Source organism: Monodon monoceros, unplaced genomic scaffold, assembly GCF_005190385.1.
Source record: "Monodon monoceros isolate NGI ecotype Baffin Bay Population unplaced genomic scaffold, NGI_Narwhal_1 Super_Scaffold_2, whole genome shotgun sequence".
Classification (NCBI taxonomy): Eukaryota; Metazoa; Chordata; class Mammalia; order Artiodactyla; family Monodontidae; genus Monodon; species Monodon monoceros.
In genome coordinates this window covers 30,404,660-30,415,590 of record NW_021703776.1, presented here as the reverse complement: position 1 = coordinate 30,415,590, position 10,931 = coordinate 30,404,660, and the positions used below count along the sequence as shown (strand labels likewise).

The 10,931-nt window shown below is 39.3% G+C and overlaps 1 pseudogene; it reads left to right on the top strand.

Moving 5' to 3' along the window:
- Positions 1-7,960: 7,960 nt before the first annotated feature.
- LOC114901895 lies at positions 7,961-8,595 on the top strand (annotated as a pseudogene).
- The last annotated feature ends 2,336 nt before the right edge of the window (positions 8,596-10,931 follow it).

The window sequence follows — 10,931 nt, the reverse complement described above, 5'->3', positions numbered from 1 at the left end:
GAGTTGTTTTATGCCTGGATTCTATTCTAAGAGTTGGCCAACTTTTTCTGTAAAGGGAAGGATAAGAAAGATTTTAGGCTCAAAGGCGCTACAGTTTCTGCTGTAACTAATCAACTCTGGCATTACAGCATAGTAGCAGCTGTAATAGACAATATGTAAATAAATAAGCCTGGCTATTTTTTTGTATCAACAAAACTTAATTTACAAAACAGACAGCAGGCCAGATTAGGCTTTTAGGTTGTAGTTTGACAACACTTGCTCTAGTCTGTTTCAGTGTTTTGTGTCTATCCTTTTGCCAGTACCACCCTGTCTTGATTACTCTTGCAAGTTTTGAAATCAGGTAGTACTGTGATTCTTCCAACTTTTATCTTTTTTTCAAAATTGTTTAACCATTCGTTTAGCCATTCTTTTGCAGAATTGTTTTGACTATACTTTCTGCTTTCCTATTTAAGTTTAGGATATGCTTGCCAGTTTCTAGAAAAGAAAAAAATCTGCTGGAATTTTTATTAGGATCACACTGAATCTATAACAATTAGGGAATAATAGGAATTTTAACAATATTGAGTCTTCCAATCCATGAACTCAGATACTTCATTCTTTAGAGATATATATTTTATAGTTCTCAGCATACAAAACTTACACATATTTTGTTAGGTTTATACATAAGCATTTAATGGTTTTAGTCCTATTGTGCAGTGATATTTTTTATTTCACCTTCCAACTTTTGCATATATATATATATATAAATGATTTTTGTGTATTGAGCATGTATCCTGCAAACTTGCTAAATTCACTTATTAATTACCGTAGCTATTTTGTTAATTCTTTGAGATTTCTTATATAGACAGTGATGTCACCTGTAAATACAAACAGTTTTATTTCTTCCTCTTCAATTTCTTTGCATTTTTTTCTTTCTTTGTTGCACTGGCTACAACCTCCAGTAAGACGGTGAATAGCAATGGTAAGACTATACAATCCTCCCTTGTTCCTGATCACAGGGGAAAGCATTCGGTCTTTCACCATTAAGTATAATGTTAGCTCTAAGCTTTTCATAGATGTCCTTTATTAAGTTGAGGAAGTTTCTTTCTATTTCTAGTATTCTTAGAGTTTATATCATGAATGGATATTGAATTTTGTTTAATGCTTTTTCTGCATCCATTGAGATGATCATATAATTTTTCTTCTTTAGTCTATTGATATGGTGAATTACATTGATTTTGTTTCAATATTATGCCAGCTTGCCATCCTGAGATGAAGTCCCTTGATCATGATGTACTATCCTTTTTATATATTGTTGGATTTGATTTGACAATACTCTGTTGGGAATTTGGGGGTCTATGTTTATGCAGGTTTTCTTTTCTTATAATGGTTTTGTCTGGTTTCAGTATCAGGATAATGCTGGCCTCATCAAATGAGTTTCCTGGGACTTTCCCGGTGGCACAGTGCTTAAGACTCCATGCTCCCAACGCAGGGGGCCCGGATTCGATCCCTGGTCGGGAAACTAGATCCCACATGCATGCCGCAACTAGGAGTTCGCATGCCACAGCTAAGACCAAACACAACCAAATAAATAAATAAATATTTTTTAAAACATAATGAGTTTCTTACGTCAACCCTCTCAGTACAATTTTCACCCACTTACTTGATGAACAAAAGAGCCACTTCAAAATGACTCCCTATATGAAAAATAGTGTGCATCAACAAAGCCTCTTTAGGATATGGATGACAAGCAGTAAGGTAGACATACTCATTGGTTCAGTAACTGAATCCAGAACCCCAGCCCCTTAGTATTAAAGAAAAAACTCTAAGCCTTGGCACAGTTATATATTAGTGTACCTCATTGGTCTCTTCCTGGCTTGGGACTAGCCAAAAAACACATGTTAATTCCAACTGAGTCTTCGTCTATGCAATTGCTACCCTAATTTTTGTTTTAAAAAAACAAAAAACAAAAGAAAATCCAAATTCTCTCTCACTAGAATATAATCTCCTTATGGACAGGGCATATAATTTTTTTATTTTTGTATTTCCAATACTAGTACAAGGCTTGGAAATTCTTGGGCATTAGCATAATTTATTTAATGAATGAATGAGCACTTTAAAAAGCTACACTTTGTACAGCTTTTCCTTGTACAAAATTCTTATTTCCTAACAGAATAATACTCTCTGAAACAACATATGTCATAAACTCTAAAATTTAAATCTTTCACTGCTACTGTATTCACTGTATTCAATTTGTCTTTGGGTTTTACAGGAGAAGAGCAAGATGGTATTAAGTATAAGTAATGGTAATTGTTGCTTGTTTAGATGGAAGCCTTAATAAATCTCAAGATCATGTTGAAAGCTTAATAGTCTCAAGTTGCAAGCTACATTATATATTAAGACTTACAACGTTACTGGTTATGTATATTCTTTTTGCAGAAATATTTTTTACTTAGGCTTCAAAATCTCCTTTAACTTTCAAAATAACCACAATTTTATACTTATGGTGGCTCTATGTCTTTGTCAATAAGAGAAAAAAAATCTACATGATGTCTTTTTAACATGTATGTGCATCATGCATCAAGGGGTAAAAAAGACATTTCTGAATTCCTTGTCTTTGGGGGTAGCTGATCAGTTAGCTGGCCTACACTACAATGACATCTACTGGCACAAGCAGGACTGAGCATCCAGAGGTAATTGTGAATGTGACACAGCAGTCTTTGAGGCTTCCTTTATGATTACTGCCTGATAATATGAGTTGCATCAGCCTGAATTTCTTAAGAACAGAGATCATGTTTTTTGTTTTGTTTTGTTTTTTAATATTTATTTATTTCGCTGTGCCCGGTCTTAGATGTGGCACGCGGGATCTTCCTTGCAGCATGAGGGATCTTTTAGTTGCAGCACGCATGCGGGATCTAGTTCCCTGACCAGGGATCAAATCCGGGCCCCCTGCATTGGGAGCGTAGAGCCTTAACCACTGGACCACCAGGGAAGTCCCAGAGATCACGTGTTTTTGAGCTCTGACTCTGTGGTGCCTAATACTATGCTTGTCACATTAAAGATGTTCTACGAATGTATTGGACGATCATGAACGTAATTGCCTGTAGTCTAACCTTTTAAAAAGCATAGGACTTTCCTGGTGATGCAGTTGTTAAGAATCCGCCTGCCAATGCAGGGGACACGGGTTCCAGCCCTGTTCGGGGAAGATCCCACATGCCGTGGCAACTAAGCCAGTGTGCCACAACTGCTGAGTCTGCACTCTAGAGCCGTGAGCCACAACTACTGAAGCCCGCGTGCCTAGAGCCCGTGCTATGCAACAAGAGAAGCCACCGCAGTGAGAAGCCTGTGCACCGCAACGAAGAGTAGCCCCCACTCGCTGCAACTAGAGAAAGCCCACGTGCAGCAACAAAGACCCAACATAGACAAAAATAGCATGGAATGTGATAATATTGTAACAGTGATTTACATTTTCTAAAAAATGATAAAATACTCTAAAATGATGGCTCTTCATCTTTGTGATTGAGAAATCTCTTCCAGAAAAATCACACACAATTTTACACACCATTTCACAAAGGGCCTAAATCCCATCTCTCAACTCCAGGTTAAGAACCCCAGGTCAGGAGGGAGCAATATGTTTTGAGACATTTCAAAATGCATGTGGACAAATTAAAACAGCAATGAGATATCATTCTATACCTATTAGAAAGGCTAAAATCCAAAACATTGGCAACACCAAATGCTAGCAAATATGTGAAGCAACAGGAATTCTCATTCATTGTTGGTAGGAATGTAAAATGTTACAGTCACTCTGGAGGACAGTTTTGCAGTTCCTTGTAAAACTAAACATACCTTTATGTATGAACAAGCACTCATGCTCCTTGGTATTTACCTAACTGGGTTAAAAACTTATGTTCACACAAAAATCTGCATACAAATTTTTAGAACAAATTGATTCATAACTGCCAAAAGCAACAAAGATGTCCTTTAGTAAGTGAATGGATAAACAAATTGTTGTAATCCATGCAATGAAATATTATTTAGCAATGAAAATAAATAAACTGTTAAGTCACGCAAAGACTTAGATGAACCTTAAGAAGGAAGAAATTTTCCTCTACTCTTCTAGGTTCTTCTGGCTGGTCTAAGAATTAAATTGACATGAGACAGATTAATAGGAGAGAATTATACAAAAGTTTAATAACATGTGTACATGGGAGAGACCCAGGAAAACTGAGTAACCTGCCAAAATGGCTGAAACCCTCACCTTAAATGCCCTCTTCAGCTAAAGACAAAAGAGGATGTTTAAAGTAGTAGTTTGGGACTTCAAAGCAGAGGAAGGCAATTCACATGAAGTTGGAAAAGCAAATGTTTGGTAAACAAATGTTTTCTGGGCCACTCAAAGGCAATGGGACACACAGTGGACTCTGATCTCCAGGCCCTGCCAAGTTTCCCCTACCACACCTACCCCATATTCTTTCCATATATCCCTGGTGACAGCTCTATGCTGGGAACAGGGCCTTTAAATGCTTTAGGCAGCTAAGAGAGAGGTCAAAGTTTCTTCCTGAGTCTTTCAGGCCTTGATTGTTTTCAGTTCAAAATAAACCACAAGCCAAAGAGACATTTTGGGATGGCCAATTTTGCTCTCCTACAAATGCATATGGCTAAGTGAAAGAAACCAGTGTGAAGAGGCTACATACTGTACAATGCCAACTATATGACATTCTGGAAAAGATAAAACTATGGAGATAGAAAAAGTTCAGTGGTTGCCAGGGGTCGGGGGAGGAAAGGAATAAATAGATGGAGAACAGGGATCTTTGGGACAGTGCAACTATTCTGTATGATACTGTAATGGTGGATACGACATACATTATACATTTGTTTAAACCCAGAGAATGGACAACAGAGAGAGTGAACCCTATTGTAAACTAAGTACTTTAGTCAATAATAATGGATCAGTATAGGCTCAATTGCAACAAGTGTACTACACTAATGCAAGATGTTAATAATAGGAGAAACTCTGGGGCGGGGGTGGGGGAGGAAGTGGGTAGGAACTCTGTACTTCCTAATCAATTTTTCTATAAACCTAAAATTACTCTAAAAAAGAGTCTATTCATTTAAAAAATGAAAAGAAATAAACTTCTATCATATTGATATATTATAGGATCTATTTGTTATGGTAAAAAAAATGCATGTGGTCTTATAATGAATGAATTGAACAAGTTTACCTTCTAATGTTATTCTCTGCTACAATTTTAAATGACACATAATCTATGCCAGGAGTTTATTTCATAAGGGCTCATGTAATCAAGTCTCTCTAACAGAAGGCTACTTTGCGATTATAAACCCTACAGAGAAAAAGACTTTTTACTTAATTCTTGGGTTGATGAAATTAAATACTTCATTTGGTGTGCTTTTCATTTTGATGTCCCTTAGGGCTGAGAATTGCCTTTCTCAGAAAGCACTATAAATCATCTGTGAATGGCTGGTGTGATAGAGGGAAGAAGGACGAGTTTATTATCGCTTCTGTCGAGAGCTCTAGGCACATCTAGCAAGCGGCTGCCAAGAAATGTTTATTGGTGTGGTAGGGAGTTCTACTCCCTGGATCCTTGTGAAAAACTGAAAATTGCTTTTGGCCTGTCAGTTGCATTGTAAAAAGTCTTCGGCTTAAAAATTGATTACCATTTTATCTCAGAAAGCAGAATGGCAGTCCAGCAAATCATGATTCCCATAAGTACTCATATGAACCCCTGGTGCTTACCAAAGTGGAAATATTTTTAGCCCATCTCCATAAAGTTTAAAGGTAGGTGGACATTTGGGCCATAGCTTGAGCGATTTCAGGACAGCAGTTTGTCTTCTGGCCTGAGTTATTTGGAGTTTGGGTCTCTCATAATAAAAAATTTTACAAAATAACAACTTCACCACAGGGCAGGCTTAACCTTAGGTAACAGAAAAAAGAATAATTGTAAGATAAAATTATAGCTATAACTGTTCATATTATTCAGGCTAAAAGATATTTTGGTGTGACTAAATGTGCTTGGCTTATGTCCAGGGAAAAGACCCTGCCCCAAATGAAGAGATAAAACCAAAGGAAGTGAATCTCTACAGCCCCACTGGAGTCCTACCTTCCTCTTAGCTTGCTTGGGGTGTAAACTGGTACATATACTGAAGTCTAGTACACCGGGGCCAATGTAAGCTTTCTGATGGAAAGCAGACCACGTGAGACGGGAGGAGCCTTAGAGAGTCTCCGACTCTAACATCTCTACCCACCCAGACTCTTGTTAGAAATTCATGTATCTAATTTTGTAAGTTGCAGTTCTTTCTGGTCACTTACTGTAAACTGCAGTTATACCGGTCACTAACACCCTTGAGTGAGTTCATTTGTCAGATTTCACTCTTATGTAGCATCTGGCCCAAAACAGGGCTCTAAAGAAACCATATACTCTAAAAAAATCTATTTAAGATAGGGAGGAGGAATGATTTTGGAAGAAGAAAGTATTGGGACAGTTGGGGGACTGCCCAAAACTGTAGCAGTAGCAACACTTCTGCTTAAAGATATTTATTACAAGCAGCAAAAGCAACTAGGCACATATGTTTGCCTCCTACCCAGTATCCAGATTCCTTTGCTGAGAGATTCAGAGGATGAAATACCTGGTGGATAACTGTTACCACCTTTACTAACATTTCCCCCTCCTTTCAGTACTAAATGTTTCACTTGTGAAAATCCTTTAGCCAGACATTAATTGAGATAATATACTGAGGTCTACTTATCTTTAAGGTAGAGGAATCTGAGCCGCTATACTCAAAGCAGCATCAACCTGATTTTAATAAGTCACTTGTTATCAATCAGACCTATCAAAATAGGAAGAAATGATTGTAGGGGAAGGGGTAATGTTGTAGTGCTAAAACAGGTCATATTCTTAAAACCTGTTTGTTAATGCAAGCCATACATTAGGTACACAAAGTCTAACATTTTGGTCCAGGTCACACGGTAGCTAAGTAGCTGAGTCAGGATTTAAACCCAAGCTCATCTGACTCACATTATTTCCCCTATTATTTCAACATCCTGTCAATGACATAAAATTTCAGCCACTGTTTTAAGTGCTTTATATCCATTAACTCATTTAATCTTCCCTGTAGTTCTATGCGGTAGGGACTATTATTATCTCTATTTACACATGAAGACCCGGAGACAGTGACAGCAGAAATAATCTGTCCCGGGCTATGCAGCTAGAAAATGGTAAAGCTTGGATTTGACCCCAGATAGCCTTGACAATACAATAATGTTTCTCTAAAACTCTAACTTGAGATTTGTCTTCTTACAAATGAACTTTGAAATCCTCCCGCATGGCGATCAGTTTCAGCCTTTAGAAGACATCTCTCTTCCCACTCCCTTTCCACACCCTTGTTCTTCATCTGAAGCAGGTGAGGTCATGAGCTCAGTGAGAGCAGCACACCACAGACATTCAACAGGCTTGCTCTGAATCAGTGGACAGGATTCAAAGCTTAACTCCCAGCTGTGTAAAATTGGGCAAGTCCCATAACCTCCCCCTTAGTTCTCTTGCGTATAAAATGGGGATATTCAACCCTATCTCATGTCATTGTTATGAGGATTAAAAAGGTATGTGTGGGGACTTCCCAGGGGGCGCAGTGGTTAAAAATCCCCCTGCCAATGCGGGGGACACGGGTTCAAGCCCTGGTTGGGGAAGATCCCACATGCCGCGGAGCAGCTAAGCCCGTGCACCACAACTACTGAGCCTGCGTGCCACAACTAGTGAAGCCCGTGCTCCTAGAACCCATGCTCCACAACAAGAGAAGCCACCGCAGCGAGAAGCCCGAGCACCGCAATGAGATGTAGCCCCTGCTTGCCGCAACTAGAGAAAGCCCGCACCCAGCAACGAAGACCCAACACAGCCAAAAAGAAAATATTAAATAAATAATTTTTTAAAAAAATATATGTGTGGCTCTTTTCATGCCTAGCGCAGCCATGGCTCGTGGTCCCAAGAAGCAACTGAAGCGCATAGCAGCTCCAGAGCATTGGATGCTGGATAAACTGACTGGTGAGTTTGTTCCTTGTCCATCTAGAGGACCCCACAAGCTGAAGGGACGTCTCCCCCTAATCATTTTCCTAAGGAACAGACTTAAGTATGCCCTAACAGGAGATGAAGTAAAGAAGATCTGCATGCAGCGTTTCATTTAGATTGATGACAATATCCACACTGATATAACCTACCCTACTGGTTTTATACATGTCATCAGCGTTGACAAGACTGGAGAGAATTTTCATCTGACCTATGAAACCAAGGGTCATTTTGCTGTTCATCATATTACACCAGAGGAGGTCAAATATAAGTTGTGCAAAGTGAGAAAGATCTTTGTGGGGACAAAAGGAATTCCCTCATCTGGTGACCCACTATGCTCACACCATCCGCTACCCTGGTCCCCTCATCAAGATGAATGACACTATTCAAATTGATTTGGAGACTGGCAAGATTACTGACTTCATCAAATCTGACACTGGGCAGCAAACCATGGATCTCCCTTCCCCGTGGAAACTGTATCCACCTTACCATTGCTGAGGAGAGAGGCAAGAGACTGGCGGCCAAACAGAGCAGTGGATAAAATGATCTCTAAGTGACATGACTTGTACTTAAAGATAACACTACATTAAAAAAGAAATGTATGTGTGTATGCACCCCAGTGTTCACAGGAGCACTATTTATACTAGCCAAGACATGGAAGCAACCTAAGTAAGTATCCATCAATAGATGAATGGATAAAGAAGATGTGGTACATATATACAATGGAATACTACTCAGCCATAAGAAAGAATGAACTGATGCCATTTGCAGCAACACAGATGGACCTAGAGATGATCATAATACTAAGTGAATTTATTCAGACAGAGAAGACAAATACCATATGATGTCACTTATACGTGGAATCTAAAAAATAATACAAATGAATTTATTTACAAAACAGAAACAGTCTCACAGACATAGAAAACAAGCTTTTGGTTACCAAGGGGGAAAGGGCAGGGGGGAGGAGTATGGGATTAACAGAAACACACCACTATATATAAAACAGATAAGCAACAAGGATTTACTGAATAGCACAGAGAACTGTATTCAATATCTTATAATAATCTAAAAGGAAAATAACCTGAAAAAAATATATATGTATAACTAAATCACTTTGCTGTACATCTGAAACTAACACAGTATTGTAAATCAACTCTACTTCAATTAAAAAAAAAGAAAAGAAAAAAATATGTGTGTGTATAAATATTCTCAGCCCAGTGGTTGGCACCATTCAATAAATGGTAGCTATTGTTATTATTAACCATTACTATTATGATTGTATTACTGTGTTACTGTTATACCAGGAACACAAATTGATGATGAGAGTGCTTGCCATTTTCAGTTACATATTTGTGTGCTGGTTCCAAAGGGAGGTAGTCACATTTCCAGTCCTGGGAAAGATGACTCGTATTGTTCTTTCTTCAAAAATATTTGAAGCGAAGTAGTAAGAATTTGGAACAATAATATGCTTTATGGAAAACACCATGTACCAAAGAATGATGGTTATTTATCACAAGTGTAAAGTCAGAAGCTTGAACCTAACTTTTTGCATTAAGCCACCTGGAAGGGATGACAGAGAGGCGGTAGTTATTAAGGAGTGTCCCCTCCAACCCATAAGAAGCAGTGACTCAGCACAGTGAACCTGCCCATGCAGGTCCATTGTTATGAGGCTTTCACTGTTATAAGTCTTTGGCATAGAACCCTGTAGCAGACACTGTGGATCCAACTACATTTCTTCCTTTCTGCATCACTACTAGAATGCCAAACTCGTTCAAGCATCAGGCAGCAAAATGCTCCGGGAAGGTCAATTCTGCCTCTGGGAATAAATCATAATTGGCCGAAGCCAGTCCTGGTAATCTCATTTCACTTTATTTCATTGGCTTAAGTATAAAAGTGTGATACGTTGGGGGTCAATTAATTATAAGGAAAAATCAGCTGAAGGTTATTTTTTTTTTTTTTTTTTTTTTGCGGTACGCGGGCCTCTCACTGTTGTGGCCTCTCCTGTTGCGGAGCACAGGCTCCGGACACACAGGCTCAGCAGTCATGGCTCACGGTCCCAGCCGCTCCGCGGCATGTGGGATCTTCCCGCACCGGGGCACGAACCCGTGTCCCCTGAATTGGCAGGCGGACTCTCAACCACTGAGCCACCAGGGAAGCCCTACAATGATTTTTAAGACCCCGTATCTACCTTCAAGGAGTTTATACTAACCAGCTGGTCAATTCGGGACAACTCACCTGACTTTAGCTTTCTCATCTGAAAAATATGGATAATAACACCCACTATACTTCACTTCCTTTTTAATAGCATCTGTTTATAGATGGATTTCACATAGTTGTTAGGGAGCAAAATAAAATGACTTATAGGAAAGTGTTCTGAAGAGAAGATTAAATTCTATGCAAACACACTTTTCCATGCAGAGAATTAAAAGACGGCCCTTTCCGGGACTTCCCTTGTGGCCCAGTGGTAAAGAATCCACCCGGAAATGCAGGGTAAGCGGGTTTGATCCCTAGTCAGGGAATTAAGATCCCACATGCCACGGGGCAACTAAGCCTGCGTGCCGCAACTGCTGAACCCACACGCCTCAACGAGAGAGCCCACCTGCTGCAAACTACAGAGCCCATGTGCTCTGGAGCCCGTGCACCATGAGAGAGAAAACCCGCATGCCACAACTAGACAGAAGCCCGCGTGCCGCAATGAAGAGCCCTCATTCCACGACAAAGATCCCATGTGCTGCAACTCAGAGCTGACACAGCCAAAAATAAAAAATTAAATAATAAAATAAACAAACAAAAACAAAATGCTTAAAAAAAAAAAGACGGTCCTTTCCTTTGAGCACCTGCCTAAATGGGAAACATTCTTTGACTTGAGATAAAAGG